Consider the following 21,116-nt stretch of genomic DNA (forward strand, 5'->3'; position numbering starts at 1 on the left):
GGAAATGCAAAGAAGTTTCTTACACATAGTAGGTCTAAAACATGCCAAACTTTTTATCTTCATCTTGGACCTATTATGAATGATTTCTGATGAGGTATTCAGCTTTCTCAGGGAGTAAAATTAGAAGTTTGCCAGTCAAACAACCCAGTTAGAACTTACCCCAAGATGAGGATGTAGGCAGTTCAGTGCCAGGCCATCTGAGTTTTATCTCAGACTCCGCAATTCAAAAACAAAAACAAGCCCTTCATGCCCTCTTAAGTGGTAGTCAGTCCTTTTAGAACTTACTGTTTAGGGGCTGGAGAGATGGCTCAGAGGTTAAGAGCACTGGCTCTTCTTCCAGAGGTCCTGAGTTCAATTCCCAGCAACCACATGGTGGCTCACAACCATCTACAATGAGATCTGGCACCCTCTTCTGGCCTGCAGGTGATAATAAATCTTAAAAACTTTCTGTTTAATCTCTTAGCCCTTTGCTTACTACTGGCTAGTATGCACTGAGGAGTCACTGTCTGCCAAGCAACTGAGCTGTCCTCTGGCCTGAGTTTTGATTTTGGAGTTTATAATATGGGAACTGAGAATGCAATTGCATTTGGAAATAGGTCTTTAAAAGCAGTAATCAAGGAGAAGTATCATGTAGGTGAGTTCCAGTCTGTGTTTCAGCTCTGAGGGGAAAGGTATCCTGGCAGTCAGGAGCCAAGGAATACCACAAAGCCATACCACACAACAAACCTCACACAAGAGCCTGGGAGGAAAGAACCCAGGAGAGTGGCTGCCTCTCCTTGGACAAAAAACAGCAGAGAACTGAGCCGCAGACAGGGCTTATATAGCTTCTTGGGGTTGAGTTGGAGCTTTCCAGGGTGGGGATAGGTGGGATTTCAAGTTCAGAGCTTGGGCTTCTTACTCTGTAGGGCAGGACAGTTAGAATGTTCTGGGTGTGGAACCTGGCAGTTGGAGGTCCTCGGGGAGGGGCCTGGCCCCTTGTGTGGCTCAAGGGAGGGGCTTACATTTCCCCCTTTTTGTTCATTATTGATAAACAATCAGGTTATGGGAAAGGGAGGCGATAGTATCATTAGATAACTTCCTGCTGAATCAGGATGTTCAAGTCCTTTGGGCAGACTTGATCATCAGTATCATCAGGAGTCGCTGGCCTCTGGGTCTGGCTTCTAGGTAATCCTGTAATAGCAGCTGGTTAAAAATCTGGTTAGAAATCTTTTGAATCTATTGTTGAAGAAATCTAGACAAGAAATTTATAAGGCAGGGTATGACTAGTAGGATTAAGAAAAGCAGGAGAAGGGGGTTAAGGGTAGTATCCAATTCCATGTTAGACTGTCAGTGAGCCACTGGCCAGAGGCATTGAGCTGTTTGTTACATATTTGGAGATTTATCTGGAGTTGTCAGATCTTGTCAACATTTCTCCCTGAGGAAGAGACAAAGACCACCTCTCTCTGCTGTTAGTAAATCTCACCCTTGCTGACTCTGAGCACTATGAAGGCCACTATTTGGCCATGGAGCAGCAGCGTTGGAGGTCCTGGATGAACTGAGAGGAAAGCGGATGGTCAATCCTTCCGTTTCAGTGGTGATGCAGCGGTGTTACACCCAGGGCTGTGAGAAAGGGTCGGCCCTGAACCACTCATTTGGCATGCCATGCCATAACCCTGTGATGGGAAAAGAACACCGGGGCACAAGTCCCAGACCACCCAGTGGGTGGGCAGCAGTTGACCTGAGTGCCACAGAGGATTGAGGCATTGTAAACGTTCAGACAAGGGCTGGGTCGCAGTGCTCAAAGTATAATTACAGTCTGAGGCATCCTGTGTGCCCACATGAAGTGTGTCCCTGAGTAGTTAAAACAGTCTGTGATACCGAAGGGAAAGATGGGAGAGGTAAGGGGTGGGAGTGGTAATTGGCTCAGAGCAGTTAAGAGAGGTAGGGTGAGAGTCTAGTCCAATGAACGATGGTTGTGAGTTTCACCGGAGGGGGGGATGACACACAACCAGTGCCATTCAAAGTGGTCAGAGTGTTGGTGCCTGATTGCAATTAGGGTGGCCCAGATTTGTCCCATGGTATTTTCAGGACAATATGGGTACCTCTTCATGTTTCTGGCCACTTCTTATAGTAAACTTCCTTTTGGTCATAGAGAAACAGGCATTCGGTAAGCCATGGTGAAGGAGAGATGAATAAGGGGGTGGTAGGGGACTGAATCAGCCTTTGGCAACCTGATATAGAGCAATTTCCCAACCCTATTAGAATAGGCTGTTGGTTAGAGGTGTGTAGTGGGTAGCCATTCCAGCTTGGATCTGGAAGTTCCAACCCCCATTGAGACTCTGGCAACTGTCATGCCTATGAGGCGGGGCGAGGGGAGGTGCCTGGGGAGCCGAGAGCTGGATGGGCCAGCGCTCTCTCTGTGCGCTCTCTCAGTGCCCGGACGCTGAACGGTGAAGGTGGATTGTGCAGAGCTCCGGAGAACACCGCTGGACTGCGTTACACCTTCCCCAGACCCTGCCTCCTACCCATTACTTAATTTGTGAGTTACACCATTAAATAAATATCCTTTAAACTACATGGAGTGGCCAAAATAATTTCTCCAATAGAGGTGGAGGTCTCTTGGATGTTAAACATTCATATGTCAGCTACCCTGGACAGGTATAGATAGGAAGAAACAGAGGAGGAGAGAGTAAGTCTAGACATCAAATCAATAACTTGAGTCAGTTTGAAATGTTGAGATGTGGTCATGGCTGAAAAGTATAGAACAACCTCTACCAGTGCTACCTGAAGAGAGAGGACTTGGTAAGGGAGGAGTGTTTGGAGGACCTTGTATGTTAGGAGGTGGGGCAGGTGTTGGGAAGACAGCACTACAGGTGACCCCAAGGGTAACGTTTTTGATTCACGTATAAGAAGTTAGGCTGTGGCCAGAGGTACATAATTGTATGTTAATACATGGAGGTGTAGTGTTAAAAACCTCATTAAACAAGAATTGTTTCTAAGTCTTCCCTGGGTAAAACAATTCAAGAATTGTTTTAAATGTTTTCAGAAACTCATGCAGTGTTCTGAGCTCTGGACACCAGAGCAGCCATAGCAGGCAGTATTAGCAGTGGTGACTGGCAGCTGGCAGCACCAGCAAGAGCCAAACAAAACCAACCAACACAGAACGCAGAGAGCTCACACACTCCAACAAGACCACAGAGAGCTCACACACTCACAAGACCACAGAGAGCTCACACACTCCAACAAGACCACAGAGAGCTCACACACTCCAACAAGACCACAGAGAGCTCACACACTCCAACAAGACCACAGAGACTCACACACTCAAAAACAAAGACAACACAAAAACAACTCACAATCAAGACCACAGAGAGCTCACACACTCCAAAAGACACAGAGAGCTCACACACTCACAAGACACAGAAGCTCACACACTCCAACAAGACCACAGAGAGCTCACACACTCCAACAAGACCACAGAGAGCTCACACACTCAACAAGACCACAGAGAGCTCACACACTCCAACAAGACCACAGAGAGCTCACACACTCAAGACCACAGAGACTCACACACTCAACAAGACACAGAGAGCTCACACATCCAACAAGACCACAGAGAGCTCACACACTCCAACAAGACAACAGAAGCTCACACACTCCAACAAGACCACAGAGAGCTCACACACTCCAACAAGACCACAGAGAGCTCACACACTCCAACAAGACCACAGAGAGCTCACACACTCCAACAAGACCACAGAGAGCTCACACACTCCAACAAGACCACAGAGAGCTCACACACTCCAACAAGACCACAGAGAGACATCAACAACCACAAACTCACAACAAGACCACAGAGAGCTCACACACTCCAACAAGACCACAGAGAGCTCACACACAAAAAAAAAACAACAAGAACAGAACACACATCCAACAAGACCACAGAGAGCTCACACACTCCACAACCACAGAGAGCTCACACACTCCACAAGACCACAGAGAGCTCACACACTCCACAAGACCACAGAGAGCTCACACACTCCAACAAGACCACAGAGAGCTCACACACTCCACAAGACCACAGAGAGCTCACACACTCCACAAGACCACAGAGAGCTCACACACTCCACAAGACCACAGAGAGCTCACACACTCCAACAAGACCACAGAGAGCTCACACACTCCACAAGACCACAGAGAGCTCACACACTCCACAAGACCACAGAGAGCTCACACACTCCATAAGACCACAGAGAGCTCACACACTCCATAAGACCACAGAGAGCTCACACACTCCACAAGACCACAGAGAGCTCACACACTCCAACAAGACCACAGAGAGCTCACACACTCCAACAAGACCACAGAGAGCTCACACACTCCAACAAGACCACTCAGAAACACAGCAGTGGCTGGTGTCATTCAACTGAGCCTGACTGATATCCGTCTCAGCTCCCATGTTTACAATGAAACTTACAGATACACCAGAAAACATAGCCCCATCTGTGCAAGGAAAACAGACAGACAAAACTTTCCAAACAACCAGAACCAAGCAACAGGGCTACATCTCCTCTTTTGCCATGGGAGTGAAAGGATTTTGTAATTGAATGAGAGAGGAATGATGTTTGACTGTAGAGGAGTTTTGGGAGTCCCATACCCGGGATCCACCTGGGAAGCTGGTAAGAGAAAAGATGTGTCAGATTGTGTGGTTTGGAGAAGGAAGAGGGGTGACAGCTGGTGAGCCTGGGTTTAAAAGGATAAGGGGAGCAAAAGATATAGAGACTCTCACCTTAGTTAGGAGGTCCCTTCCCAGCAAGGGGACAGGACAGGTTGGTACCATTAGGAAGGAGTAGGTGAGGGGAATGCCCCTAGAATACAGCTAAGTGGTGGGGTCTGGTGAAGCTGTAAGGCTGTCCCCCTACTTTGACAATAGAGGAACAAGGAGAGGTAGAGTCCCAAAATTCCATCAGGAGCAAAAACATGGCCCTGGTGTCCAGAAGGAAGGAGATGGATTGTCCTGATACTGTGATGATTACCCAAGGTTCCTAAGCGATGGTGGTGGTCAGGCCAAGGGAGCCTGGGAGCCAGATCCAGGAGGTTAGCTGGAGGGTGATCTGGGCTTGATGTCTTCACATTGCAAAGAACATGAGGACAGTCAGTAGCCCAGTGTCCCTCTTGATGGCACCATGAGCATGGTTAGAACAGTTTGCAAGGGTTTGGACAGACCTGGGCCCAATGACCCTACTGACCACATCTGAAATGGGGACCCGGAGGTTCTCGGGCTTTGGATGCCTGAGCAGCTGCCATGGCCAGCTGAAAGCACTTAGGCAGCATCAGGTGTCTTTGTTTTTGAGCTTCTCCATCTCTCTCATGGTACCCTGAAGCCCACAGCTGAGTCTTCTGCTTGTGGAGTCAGGGGTCCTTTCTCTAGACGTTCAAGTTTGGTCCTAATATCAGGGAAACTCTGGAAGGAGAAGTGAGTCATAGGGAGCTGTTTTCCATCTGGGTCTCAGGATCTAGACTGGTATATTGTAAGAGGACCTTTGCGAGGCCATCTAGGAACTAGGTTGGGGTTTTGTGTTTATCCTGGATGACCTCTTTAATTTTTTTCATAATTTACCACTTTAAAGGTGGCCTTGTGAAGACCATCCAGGAGGCAAGTTACAAATTGATCCCTGGCAAGGATGCCGCTGGGGTGTTGTAATTCCATCCAGGGCTGGGGCCAGGGACTGCCTCAGCCACAGCTGGGTGGCGTTAGTTTGGTGGATTTCATCTGCATGTGTCCCACAGCCTGGTCCAGACTCACCTGCATTCCTGATTGTTGTGGAGAATCATATAAACACCATGGAAGGTGAGGGTGTGGGACTGGGTCATACACTGGAACTCTTTAATAGGGGTGGAAGAATTAGCAGGGTAGGAACCCAATCTCTGTTCTATTTGAGAGAGTATCTTAATGAGAAGGTGATGTTTATCCTGACCAGGCCATCTACTCCAGCAACCTCCCACAAACGAGAACTGTGGCCAGTTTAGGTCACATGGGGGGGGGGTAAAGGAAGTCCCATGTCTGAGCAGGCGTGAGGAGCAGGACTAAGGGCTGCCAGTGGCACCTGAGAGGGTTGATTTGGATGGCCTGTGGCTGAGGAGGGAGAAAGGGAGACCGAAGAGGCTGGGAGGGACGGAAGGGACTGTGGGTTGAAGCTGACAGGGGAGGCTCGTTAGCGTGATCTGAAGCAGTGGGAAGTCTGGTTTGGGCCTCAGCTGGCAGCAGCTGTTTTTTCCTTGGCTGGCTTATGTCATGTGGGCACTTTTAATCAAGATGGGAGTGAAGTCACATGGTAAGACCCATCCTTTCCAACCCCAGCAAAGACGGCTGCCAGTCACGTGGCCGCCTCCATCCCTGTCGGGGGACAGGAACTGAGATGGCAGCAAGTCCCATGTTTCCTTCAAGATGACCTATGTGTAGATTTTTAGCAGTCAGCCCTGGTGTTATGAGTTTTAAGTTAACCCTTTTGTTACAGATTTTACAGGTTTTTAATTGTACCCAATATGCTTACAAATCTTGAGGTAAGCGTTATAGCTTGCTGGGCGAGGTGGTACATGTCTTTAACCCCAGCACTCAGGAGGCTCTGTGAGTTGGAGGCCAGTCTGGTCTACAAAGAGAGTTCCAGGACAGCTAGAGCTGTTACACAGAGAAACCCTGTCTTGAAAATCAGACAAAAATGTGTCTCACAAACAAAAGAAAATATATTCATACCTTAGCAAAAGTTTTAGAGAGTTAAACCAAAACCAAGAGTATGAGATGAGTAGCAATATCAGTGTGGAACCAAAATAAGACCAAAATGCTTTCACCCCAAAAACTAAAGGCCTAAGGCTGCTCCTTTTAGCTACAGGCCATAAGCTACTGGAATAGGCCAGAAGTTACTGAAACCAGTCAGTCCAGATTCCAGAAACCAGGAAGTGTAAAAGTACAGAGTCACAAGGTAGTCAGGAGGTAATGGCTGCCGGACTATGGAATGCCCTCTCCCTGGCCCCCTAGGCAACTGCTTGACCATAGAATGTCCCAACCCTAGTTTCCATAGTGACTGTGTAATCACCAGATGCCCCCATCTGGGGGCAGCCAATGAAAAATGGTGGTGGGCAACTACTTCCTTAGAAGGAAAACTGAATTGTGATTTCTGGAATTCCTAGACACAAGCCAATCAGAATTGTACCCGTACTAGCACCCCTAAATGATGTAACCTTGTGACTTTTCCCTTTAAAAACTGAGCTTGCAGACAGGTGGGCACTTCCTCCAGCTTCCACTGTGTTGGATCTGTTGGACGAAGTCCCTGCTTAGGCTTGTATTGCATTTGGATATCCATGATTAAACCTTGCTTTTGCATTCCGGCTTGCTCTTCCTTGGTGGTCTCTCTGGGGGGTCACGATCTGGGCACAACATTTGGGGGCTCGTCCGGGATCCCCAGAGACCCCCTGCCGGGACCCCTAAGAGCTCTGGAGGTCCATCTGCACCGATCGGTAAGAGCGCTCCATTTTCTTGTCTTTGCTTTCCTTTTACTTTCATTTTCTTATCCGAAGCCGGCGGTTGAATCTGACAGGCTCACCTTGGCGGACGTGCCTGTAAGGTGACCCTGGAGGGGTCGAGAGACGTCTCAACCCCTCGTCAGGACATGGTGGGGGGCCTCAGAGGACCCCTCCTCCGTCAGAGGACTCCTGTGTGGAGTCCATCCGTTTTGAAGGGGACCAGGAACCCTTCTTAGAGTTCTGTGGCCCCGTCTGTTAAGGCCTTGTCATTTCTTTATTGTCTGTTCTTGTGTTTGTTTGTTTATTTTTGTTGTTTATTTTTGTTTGTTTCTCTTCCCTTTGTTCATTAGCTTTCTAAACTAACCATGGGGACAACTCCATCTTCCCCCTTGGATTTAACCCTTGCTCACTGGCAGGACGTGCGAGACATGGTGAACAACAACAGTGTGAATGTCAGGAAGCGTAAGTGGGTGAGATTTTGCTCCGCAGAGTGGCCAACTCTTAATGTTGGCTGGCCGGTGGAGGGCACGTTTGATCTGGCCATTATCCAGAAAGTAGAGGAAATAGTTTTTAGACCCTGTTGGGGATACCCGGACCAGATTCCATATGTAGTTACCTGGCGGGGCCTGATTGATCGGCTTGAAGGTCCCCTGCCATGGGTCAAACCTTTCCTCCCTGCTAGGAAAGCCAAACAGACAGGTGGCATGCCTGAGGTCCTGCAGGGAGGGACTGATGAAACTGAACTTTTCCCCCCACCATACTCCCCTAGGGCACAACTGGCGGTGCAGCCGACGGCGCCACCACCAGAGCCAGCTTTGGCCCCACAACCCTCACGGCGTCCCGCACAGGCAACGAGAAGCCGCCAAGGGGCTATCCCTCAACCTGACACCACAGTTGCCCTCCCTCTGAGGCCGGTGGGACCCCCAGATGAGGACGGGAATCAGCCCTTCCATTACTGGCCATTTGCCACTAGTGATCTCTATAATTGGAAGGCACAGAATGCCTTTCTCTAAAGACACAAGACTTAATTAACCTTTTAGAGACTGTTCTTTCACGCACAGCCACTTGACGATTGCCAGCAACTCCTGGCATCCTCTTCACCATTGAAGAGAGGGACGGATCTGGAACACGCCGAAGCTGTCCCGGGCCTACTGAGATGACTGATCCGCTGTTATAACTGCTGCTTTCCTTCTACCGCAACTGGACTATAACGCGGCGGAAGGTAAGGAGAGTCCGATTTATGCCAGTCTGTTGCGGTCTAAGCAGCGCACGAAAGCCGACAAATATGGCCAAAGTCTATGATATAAGACAGGAGTGACGAGAGTCCAGCTGCCTATTAGAAAGTAATGACGCTTTAAACAATACACTCCGTATGATCCTGAGTCCGATGACAAACAGGCGGTCATACTAGCCTACATAAACCAGGCAGCACCAGATATTAGAAAAAAGTTGCAGTCATTAGACAGACTAGGAGAAAGAAACCTCAGGGAGCTAGAAGCGGTGGCAGAAAAGGTATATAACAAGAGAGAGACAGAGGAGCAGAAGGAAGAAAGGAAAGAGAAACAAAGACAACAAAGAGAGGATAGACGAGATATGAGGCAGGAAAGGAATCTAACTAAACTGTTAGAACAACAGCAGGCACAATTGGAGAGAGTCCTGTTGGCAACTGAGAAAGGAATTCTCCGAGGAGCCGGAACGCCCCGACCCAAGCCAAAACCCAAGGTAGGAAGAAACCAATGTGCGTATTGCAGGGAAGAAGGACACTGGGTCAGCAATTGCCCAAGAAGAAAAAGGTACCGCATGTCCCAACCCTAGCAACCACTCTGGAAGAAGAAAGTGACTAGGGGGGACGGGGCTCAGCACCCCTCCCTGAGCCCAGGGTAACCTTAAAGGTGGAGGGGAAGCCAATCCAATTTATGGTAGACACAGGAGCTGAGAGTTCGGTCCTCCTGGCCCCTGCCAGACCCCTGTCCTCAAAACGAACCTGGGTACAGGGAGCCACAGGAACTAAGTCGTATTCATGGACTACTCAAAGAACTGTGGACTTAGGCATGGGGAAAGTAACCCATTCCTTCCTGGTGATACCAGAATGCCCATATCCCTTGCTTGGGAGAGATCTCCTGTCTAAAATGAGAGCTCAAATTCATTTCTCAGACGAGGGAGCTTGGCTAACGGACCAAAAAGGGAGGCCGATACAAGTACTCCTGACAACTGACCTAGTCGAGGAATACAGACTCCACCTAGATCCTGAGGCTCCCGGGCCAGAAATTCAGGCTTGGCTCCAAAAATTTCCCCTAGCTTGGGCAGAAACTGGGGGAATGGGACTAGCGAAGCATAGGCCTCCGGTCTATGTAGAGATCAAATCAGATGCTGATCCAGTCAAAGTCCGCCAGTACCCCATGTCCCTAGAAGCAAAGAAGGGAATAACACCTCATATAAGGAGGCTTCTGAGTTTGGGAGTCCTGCGACCAATTCAGTCCGCATGGAACACTCCTTTGTTGCCAGTCAAGAAACCCCACACAGGGGACTACAGGCCAGTCCAGGACTTAAGGGAAGTGAACAAGAGAGTGGTGGATATTCACCCCACTGTGCCTAACCCATATACCCTGCTGAGCTCACTACCTCCAGACCGGCAGTGGTACTCTGTTCTGGACTTAAAGGATGCCTTTTTCAGCCTCCCGTTAGCCCCCAAGAGCCAACTGTATTTTGCCTTTGAGTGGTACGACCCTGAGATCGGGATTAGCGGGCAGCTGATATGGACTAGACTCCCTCAAGGGTTCAAAAATTCTCCAACCATATTTGATGAGGCTCTTCATGAAGATCTGAGTGAGTATCGCACCCAAAATCCAGACATCAGCTTGTTACAATATGTAGATGACTTGTTGGTTGCTGCAGTCGACAGAGCAGCCTGCCTTAAAGGGACTGAGAACTTGCTGCTGACCCTAGGACACCTAGGGTACCGAGCCTCGGCCAAAAAGGCCAAAATTTGTAAGAGGCAGGTTGGGTATCTGGGGTATGTCCTTAAGGAGGGTCAAAGGTGTCTGTCGGACGCCAGGAAGGTGTTGTGGATATTGTTCTATATAAATAAAACACTGATGGCCAGTGACCAGGCAGGAAGTAGGTGGGACAAGGAGAGAAGGAGAATTCTGGGAAGCGGAAGGCTGAGGGGATAGACTGCAGCCACCGCCAGGAGAAGCAGCATGTGAAGATGCCGGTAAGCCACCAGCCACGTGGCAAGGTATAGATTTATAGAAATGGGTTAATTTAAGATAAAAGAACAATTAGCAAGAAGCCTGCCACGGCCATACAGTTTATAAGTGATATAAGCGTCTGAGTGATTATTTTATAAGTGAATTGTGGGACTGCGGGGCTTGGGGAACCTGGAGAGAAGCCCTCCAGCAACAAATGGCACCCAACTGCTCGAGTTTCCACCTTAAACCTGAGAATATTTAATAACCAATTCTAAACAGAGCCAAAACCAGGTTCCTGCTTCTTGTCTCATACGGGCACGCGCAAAACACAGGTTTGAACACTGGCGGGTTCCTGGCGGGTGCGTTTGACCGGCGGTATGGCGGGAATGAGGCATCTGCCAGCGGCACATTATGCTGTGTGGTAGATTTAGTCTTTACTAGTATTAAAAAGAGAGAGAGAGAGAGAGACAGAGAGAGGTTTCTGGGCTACACGCTGCTTTGATAAAAGCGTAGACCTACTATTTCTGAGACTTGATGACTCACAGAACTGGCGGAAAACGCCATGTTGGTAAGCTGAAATGGGTGGAGCTAGCAGCCACACCGCCATTTCAGTCTTAGAATGGTGCAGTTTAAAGCAATAAGCTCAAGGTAATATAAAAAATAAGCCACGTAAAGATGGCTACCACACAGAGAATCTGGATTATGTTCTCTTTGATATTCGTAACTGAAGAAAAACATTTGATTACAAAAGCTGTTGAGTTATGCCAAAATGTATATTTTAAAGGTACCTTGACTTCAAAATTTGGATATAAGGATATGTTTGCTGTGGGACGGTCTATATGTCAAATTGCTCTGATTGGTCAATAAATAAAACACTGGTTGGCCAGTGGCCAGGCAGGAAGTAGGTGGGACAAGGAGAGAGGAGAATTCTGGGAAGCAGAAAGCTGGGGTAGAGAGACACTGCAGCCACCGCCATGACCAGCAGCATGTGAAGATGCCGGTAAGCCACCAGCCACGTGGCAAGGTATAGATTTATGGAAATGGATTAATTTAAGCTATAAGAACAGTTAGCAAGAAGCCTGCCACGGCCATACAGTCTGTAAGCAATATAAGTCTCTGTGTTTACTTGGTTGGGTCTGAGCGGCTGTGGGACTGGCGGGTAACAAAGATTTGTTCTGACTGTGGGCAAAGCAGGAAAACTCTAGCCACATATGTTACTTTGGAAAAGAGGTTTTGCTTTTGTTTCCACAGAAAGCCAGAGGCTGTGGATTTGTTCCAGATTAAGATACATCAGGTTTGACCAGCCAAGACCCCTGAAAGGTCTCCGATGACACCATGGCCCAGATGATCCAACATCCAGAGCGGTTTCAAGGCAACTGGTTCACACAATACAGCCTCAAGGACTACCCCATAGGCTTAAAATTTTCTGTGCTTCCCCATAAGATACAGCGCCCCCCTCCAGCAGGAAGTAGTAAGAGATGCTACGCCCAAATTCCCAAATATACCAAGCTGGCTTTAGAGGTGGAATTGGCTCACTCCCCCTCTAAACCCAGACATATTGCTTTAAAAAAAATGATTAAGAGATTCTTGTGTCCCAAATCAGAAGAGCCCTCTGGTGTGGGACAGAGAAAAAACAATATTTTTATTTAAAACAGGTTGATTATAAATGTGATCTCTTTCTAAAAAAGAAAAGGGGATATGATATAGATATATAAGAGGATATAGAGATGATAAGATAAAAGGGTAGATTAATGAACCTACTTTTAAAGAACAACTTGCTTAAAATGCTTTACATTGATATAGATTTTAGTTTATGTTTAAAATGTTTTACATTGGTATAAATTTTAGTTAATTGATACAAACTTGAAGTTAATTTTGTTATACTGTATATATATATATATATATATTTCTATTCTTGTTTGAGGTATTATGTTTAACTCATTTAAAATTGTAATGGATAATTAAAAATAGATTAATATTCAGTCATCTATGATAATCATATTTGTAGCCATGTTAGTTAAGTCTTCTAGGTATACATAGATATATTTCAGATAGATAGGTAATCTTCAAACACTTCATAGACCTAGAGAATATGGCATTTAAATAACTTAAAATTCTGTTGATGTGAGACACAATTGCTCCTGGCTGCACCAATTGATCCCGAGAGAATGTTGGGCTTCTAAGACATTTCCATTTGGAAGTTTGTCTTTTTGGCACAAAACGGCCTACTGGGCAAAGAACTGCCCTTGCCTTGATGGCTGACAGTACAAATGCAATGCTGTCCTTTCTGGACAAGCGGGACACAAGGAAAGCGACCACTGTACTCTGCCAAGACAGGGTAAGATGGTCTCTCAGAATTCCTGCTTCTGAAAATGGTCTGTCAGATATTCTAGGCCTGTAGCCAATTTGAATGCACCAACAATGCTGAGAAACATTAGGTGACTGTCCAGGCTGCCAGCTGTCTTGGTCTACTCTTGCAAGATTCCCGAAAGTTGCTTGCATCCATCTACCATTTCTCAGGTACCATTATGTTCCTTCTCAAGTCTTTGATGTGGTTGAAAACTAGATAGTTGTAATTTCCTCAGTTATGATAAAAGATAAGTTAGATATAAAACCTTAAACTCACAAATATAAGATAGATAGGACATCTTTAATATTGTAACTATAATTCTTGCTCGGTAATTGTTTTGTTATATATAATTTTACCATGTTAAAGTTAAAACCTTCCTTTTTAAAAAAAAAAGAAAAAAGGGGAAGTGCTGTGGATATTGTTCTATATAAATAAAACACTGATGGCCAGTGACCAGGCAGGAAGTAGGTGGGACAAGGAGAGAGGAGAATTCTGGGAAGCGGAAGGCTGAGGGGAGAGACTGCAGCCACCGCCAGGAGAAGCAGCATGTGAAGATGCCGGTAAGCCACCAGCCACGTGGCAAGGTATAGATTTATAGAAATGGGTTAATTTAAGATAAAAGAACAATTAGCAAGAAGCCTGCCACGGCCATACAGTTTATAAGTGATATAAGCATCTGAGTGATTATTTTATAAGTGAATTGTGGGACTGCGGGGCTTGGAGAACCTGGAGAGAAGCCCTCCAGCAACAGGAAGGAGACGGTCTGAAAACACCCGCTCCTACAACACCCAGACAGGTGAGAGAGTTTCTGGGGGCAGCGGGATTCTGCCGCCTCTGGATTCCCGGATTCGCTGAACTGGCTAAGCCCCTATATGAGGTCACTAAAAACACAACAGATTTTGTCTGGACAGAGAGGGAACAACGAGCATTTGAGGAACTGAAACGGAAACTGCTGGAGGCCCCAGCACTTGGCCTACCAGACATCAACAAACCCTTCCACCTTTATGTGGATGAGAGTAGGGGCATTGCCAAAGGGGTCCTCACCCAGACCTTGGGACCCTGGAAAAGACCGGTGGCATATCTGTCAAAAAGGTTGGACCCAGTGGCTGCGGGGTGGCCTCCATGCCTAAGAATAATTGCGGCCGTAGCTCTGCTAGTTAAAGATGCAGACAAACTGACTCTTGGTCAGAGACTGACTATTGCAACCCCGCATGCCCTGGAGGGAATCCTTAAACAGCCCCCATAATATTGACACCTATTCAGGACTTCAGTGGGCCACTCCTATGAGTTCTGAAAAGGCTGATTCTGTGATTACCCACCTATTAGAAGTTATGGCCATCATGGGAATACCTGTACAAATTAAAACTGACAGTGCCCCAGCATACGTCTCCAATAAAATGAGACACTTTTGCATATTATATAAAGCATATTGTAGGTATACCACACAATCCCACAGGCCAAGCAATCAGAAAGATCTAATCAAACTTTAAAGAATATGCTCAATAAGCAAGAAAGAGATAACAATGACTCATAGAAATAGATTGCATAATGCTTTAGTAACCTTGAATTTTCTCAGTGTTGATGAGAAAGAGATAATAGCTGCTGAGAGACACTGGACGACAAAAAAAACTCCTGAGCTAAACCAACCAGTTTACTTCAAAGATGTGTTAACCTCACAATGGAAACCAGGATATGTTCTACATTGGGGAAGAGGTTTTGCTTTTGTTTCTGAAGGAGAAAAAAAAAAGCTACGGATACCAAAAAAATTAATAAAAATTCGATTTGACAGGGAGAAACCCCTTGATGAGGAGAAGTAAAAGCTCATCCACTGATGTGACATCTCTACAAGTTGTAAGAATGTATGAATTTCTAAATGGTCTTATTAAATAAAAAAACACATAGCCAAATATAGGGGTGAAAGCCTTAGAGAGACCAGGGAAAGCCACCAGCCAACCTTACCTTACCAACTCTGCAGCTTCCAAATGCGAGTTACTTCCTGTCTACCCAAGTCTATATGCCTTGGTGTTCTGCCATCTGATTTGCTGTCTGTCCAGGTATATTACTTCCTCTTCCTGCCCTGCTCTGTCACTTCCTGTCTGTCTGCACAGACCTCCAGACCTCCATGATTAACTAGTGTTGGAATTTAAGGTGTGTGCCACCACAACTGGCTTTGTTCCCAGTGTGGCCTTGAACTCACAGAGATCCTGCCTTCTAAGTGATAAGATTAAGGGCATGTCTTACCACTGCCTGACTTCTTTGTTTACTTATAATGGCTGGATCTTTTCCTCTGATTTCCAGGCAAGCTTTATTTATTAAAGTACAAATAAATATCACCACATTTCAGCACAAATAAAATATCACCACAGCAGGGTTCTGTTTTTTGTCTTTACAGGATAATAGAAATACCCATCTTCAAGAAATCATAAGACCTTGGATATCCAGACATCTATGCAGAAGGAAAGAATCTATTGGTACAATATACACAGGGTAATATCTTACTTCCTCACATCTATATCTCTTTAACTCTAGAAAAGTTGTGGTTTCAATCCAATTATATCAAGCTGACTTTGAAGTTGGAATTTGTCTCCCTCATTCTCTAAACCCAAGCATGTTGCTAAAAGAAAAAGTTAAAAGATTCTGTCTCATATCAGAGGTGCCATCTGGTGTGGGACAGAAGAAAACCAATAAAAAAGGGACCATTGTCATCAAGATTCTATTTCTTTCCATGTTTGTCCTTGCTTTCAGAGAATCCTTTCTTACATGTCATGTCATCTCATCTTTAAATTCAAACTTTCCATTTTGGTATTAAGTTTTCCACAGTGAAAATAAGTCTTTCCAATAGCAATCTCTGAAGTCTCCAGAAGGAAGATGGGGCCCCACAAGAACAACTCTACCCAGTCCAGAATGATGCCTTGTTACCCATGAACATCACTCAGTGATTAACTTTGGACTGAAAACTTCCAGACAGTTCTAAGATGAGATGGTCCAGCACACTACACTTCTAGCCAGAATCTCAATCTTACCCATTTCTGAGACTGGCTGCAGACTCTATTGAGACCTATCTGAGCTTTCCTACAGAACTCAATAGAGATACCATTGCCCCCTAAACAGCAGGAAGCAATTCTAAGAAAATGATGCCCTTTCTTCCAAAGGTTTCATGTTTCTCAGGGTTATGGATAATGGCTATAGGGTTGGGGGTGGAAGAAAATATTGGACTCAGTATTCTTTTTTAGAAAAGAAAAGGAGAATGAATAGGTATAGGATATTTAAGGTAGATTATCGTATTTACTAGTATGCCAATTCAGTAAAATATTAGCCTTAGATAATTTGCACTGATATAGATTCTTATATATTGATACAAATGTAAACTATTCTTATATTCTTACTTATGATAATTTGTATATTGATACAAATACAAAACTATATTTGTTGTATTGTACACATATTCCTACTCTTGTTTGAAATATTTTGTATATTGATACAAATGTAATATTATACTTTTCATACTGTATGTATGTTCTACCTCTGTTTAGGATATATTGATACATATTTAGGATTATTGTCATATTACATGTTGCACTATACATTCTTATCTCTGTTTACACTATTTTTTTGTATTGTCACAATCTTGAGGTCATTGTCCTTATATCATACATCTGCTTACAGACTGTTTATCTTGTTAATGTGAAGTCTTAATCCTTAAAGTATTTTAGTAGAGAAGACTTACTGAGATATAGTCATTCATGCTTGTCATTTTTATAGTTATGTTAGTTAGGTTATCCAAACTTACAGAAATATGTCAGATGGATAAGCAATCTTCAAACACTACATAGACCTAGAGAATATGACATCTAATGTTTCGATAACTTAGAATTCTGTTGACATGAGACATGATTGCTCCTGGCAGCATCAATCTAATCCCGAGAGAATGCTGGGCTTCTGAGACATTCCTGTTTGAAAGTTTGTCTTCTTCTTGGCACAAAATGGCCTATTGGATCAAGAACTGCCCTTGCTGACTGCTGACAGTACGAATACTGTCCCTTCTGAATGAGCAGGACACAAGGAAAAGTGACTATTGAACTCTGACAAAACAGGGTAAGATAGTCTTTCAAAATACCTACTTCTGAAAATGATCTGTCAGATACTCTAGGCCTGTAGCCAATTTGAATGCACCAATGATGCTGAGAAACTTTAGGTCCCTATTCAGGCTCCCAGCTGTCTCTGTCCACTCTTGCAAGACTCCTGAAAGTCGCTAGCATCCTTCTCCCGTTTCTCAGGTATTATTATATTCCTTCTCAGGTCTTTGATGGAATTGAAGACTAACAGTTATAGTTAAAATCTTCTTGTATCTTAGCTAGAACATATTAAGTATTAGATTCAGTTTCTTCAGGATAAGACATTTTTGGAATGATCTTTGTAATGTGCCATTTACCTATGCTCTAGACTTCTCTGGATTTTAGTATGTGTCTCTTGTTTGATGTTATTTTTGTTGGTTGTAGTTCCATTTTTATGTTATTAACCTTTGTTTTCCTGAAAAATACTTGATAATCATTCTTATTATATATAGTTTGCATTAAAGATTAGAACGTTCTTATTTAGACAAAAAGGGGAAATGTAGTGGTATTTGCTCTGCCCATGGCCATGGGCTATAGGATCCAAAGGAGGTGGTGCTTCCTGTCATTGTAAGTGACCTCTTATAAGGAAAGGGAGAAGGGTCGCATGACCCTTCTCTCCACTCCTCCATGCAAGGTGATTTGCTCCCAGTCAGATCAGAGGATGACTTCTGCTGTCTACTCCATTCTGTAATTGAGAGTGTGTTTCCTCAATTTATATCTTAATAAATCCTGTTAACCATTTAATAGACTCATGTGGATTGACCATAATATGGAGCCTTAAAGACTGTGGCTGGGGGCACCTCTACCTCCAGGAGTAACGAAGGAGTGCTGGACACTCAACGGTCACTCCTCAGACTCAAACGTTTACACCGACCAAAGAGGAAACTCGCCAAATTGCCCTTGGTGGATGGGGTGCCAAGAGATTGGTGACCTGGAGGTGAGTGTGTTGCCGGTGGACTGGAGATGAGGGATGGGGTCCCAGTGCAGCTTAGACCATGAAGGGAAATGCAGGCACTAGGAGAGGCTATCCCAGGTTTCAGCACCAAATGTAAGCATTACATCTCGGATGGAAAGGTAACCTGGCATTCGGGCACCAAGGAATACCACAAAGTCACAGCACACAACAAACTTCACATAAGAGATTTATTGGGAGGGAAAAACCCAGAGGGTGACTGCCTCTGCTCAGGTGAGAAACAGCAGAGAATGAGCAGAAGGTAGGGCTTATATATAGTTTCCTAGGGGTGGTGTGGGGTGGAGCTTTCCAGGGTCTGGGTTTCAAGTCCAGAGCGTGGGCTTTTTACTCTGTAGGACGGGGGCTGGGTGCAGCTGTTAGGGCAGTTAGATTGTTCTGTGGGTGGAACCTGTCAGTTGGAGGTCCTTGGGGGAGGGCCCTGGCCACTCTGCCTCTAGGGGCCTACACAGTCCATATACCCTAAGAAGCCTTGTGAAGACAGCCAGTGAAAAAACTACCACTTGTAAGGCCTGGAATGAGGACACCAAAGCTCCCAACACCTAAAGCTCGGACTTGGGAGCAAGGACTGTGAGAACACACTTGGGTAAGTCACTCAGTCCAGGCCAGCTGTGTGGACAGATGAGTGTCAGGGTCAGTCCAGGTGAAAGCAAAGATATTTTGAGACTGAGGACTGAGAGGAATAGAAAAGAAGGCATCCTTGAGGTCTGGAACTAAGAATCGAGAGGTTCCTGAAGGGACAGTGGACAGCAGAGTATAAGGGTTAGGCACTACAGGATGGAGAGGGGCCACTGCAGAGTTAATGAGCCGGAGGTCTTGAACCTGGCAGTAGGTTCCATTAGACTTTTTAACTGCAAGTATGGGAGTGTTAAAAGATGGAGCGGTTGGGTGGAGCAGCTTTTTCCTGAGAGGGTCAGAAATGATAGGCTTAAGTCCTCTTAGGCTCTAGAGTGAGAGAGGGTACTGAGCTTGGGTGATATATTTGGTAGGGTCCTGTAACTGGATAGTAATAGGCTGATGGTGCCTAGTGATAGAGGGGTTCTGGGTATCCCAGACTTTTGGGTCTACCTGAGAGGCTGGCAAGGGAAAGGAACTGTTACAGTCAGTAGCGTGGGTAGATAGGAGGAGAAAAAGAGGAGCTGCTGGTAAGTCTAGGATGAGGCGAATATGGGGAGCGAAAGAACTGGATGCCCCCATCCTTAGCTAGAAAACCCCTTCCCATTAGAGGCACAGGGCAGGTTGGCACCACTAAGAATGTGTGTGTAAGAGGGATGCCTCTGAAAATGCAATTGAAGTGGTGGGGTCTGATGAGGTAGGTAAGGCTGTCCCCCCACCCCGACAATAGGGAGACGAGAAGGAGAAGTAGGGCTCCAGTACTCCCTCAGGACAGAGTAGGTAGCTCCGGTGTCCAGAAGGAAGGAGATGGGTCACCCGGATATTATTATTGCTACCCTGGGTTCCCTGTGTGAGATGGGAGTGGCCGGGGTGGGACCCGGGCAGCTTCAGTCGTCACTGAAAGCCAAGCCTAGGAAGTCAGCCAGAGGGTGGTCCTGATCTGGCGTTCCCATGCTACTAGGTGCATTAGGACAGTCACCTGACTGCTGTGGGATGTTCTGTATGCTCTGAATGTGTTGCTCTGATTGGTTAGTAAATAAAGTGCTGATCGGCCAGTAGCCAGGCAGGAAGTATAGGCAGGACAAGAGAGGAGAAGGCTGGAAAGTGGAAGGTGGAGTCAGGAGACGCTGCCAGCTACCGCTCTAATAAGCAAGATGTAAGGTACCAGTAAGCCACAAGTCATGTGGCAACTTATAGATTAATAGAAATGGGTTAGTTTATGATACAAGAACTAGACAGCAAGAAGCCTGAGCCATTAAGCCTAACAGTTTAAATAATATAAGCATCTGTGTGTTTATTTGGGTGTGAGTGGCTGCGGGTCTGAGCAGGCCTGGAGAAAACTCCAACTGCACCTGATCAGCGGCCATTTTGGCAGCATTTTGGGCAAGGCCCTATCAGTGCCCCCCGTGGGGCGGCGGTTTAGGCCTGGGCCCAATGGCCGTCTTTCCCGCACTTGAAACAGGGACCAGGCGGCTTCTGGGGAGCCAGTCAGACAGCATGTGCCAGCATCTGGCTTTTTCATCTCTTCCATGGTACACCTTAAATGCCACCGCCAACACTTCTGCCTGTGGGGTCAGAGGGCCTTTCTCCAAGTGTTTAAGTTCTGCCCTTATTTTGGGGAAGCTCTGTGAGACAAAGTGGGTCATAAGGAGCTGCCTGCCCTCTGGGCTTTCAGGATCTAGGCTAGTATATTCAACAAGGGCCTTAGTAAGCCGTTCTAAGAAATGAGATGGATTTTGTCCTTGTCTTGAATTATCATTCTTAGTCTTTCATAGTTTACTGGTTTTAGGGCAGCCTTATGGAGGCCTGCCAGGAGGCAGGTAATAAACCTGAGTATTGTTTTATAAATCTATTCAATGGTATGTGTTCATCTGCACACGTATGCTGTCAGAAGTTAACTTTAGGATGTATCCTCCACTACTTTATATATATTTTTTGAGACAGGGTCTCTCACTGAACCTAGAGCCCACTTTTTTGGGTGGATGGCCAGCAAGCCCCAGCAGTCAGTGTCTCTGCTCCCGAGCACGGGGGTTATGGGTGTGTACTGCCACCCCTCGCTCTTATGTGGGTGCTGGGAATCCAAACTCTGGTGCTCATACAAAGACCAGTGTACCCACTGCGCACCTCCCAGCTCAGTCAATGATTTTGATTAGAGGTTTTAGTTCATTTATATTTATTAAATATATTCAAAGTTGATCATCCTCACTCTTTTGTATTTTTGTTCTTTGAGATAGAGTTTCTGTGTAGCCTTGGCTGTCTTGGAACTTGCTCTAACTCTTGGATCTGCCTGCCTTTGTCTCCTGAATACTGGCATTAGAGGTGCATGCTACCACCACCCTGCTATCACCCCTACTCTTAACACCTGACATGCTTCA

This window comes from Peromyscus leucopus, chromosome 7, assembly GCF_004664715.2.
Source record: "Peromyscus leucopus breed LL Stock chromosome 7, UCI_PerLeu_2.1, whole genome shotgun sequence".
Lineage (NCBI taxonomy): Eukaryota > Metazoa > Chordata > Mammalia > Rodentia > Cricetidae > Peromyscus > Peromyscus leucopus.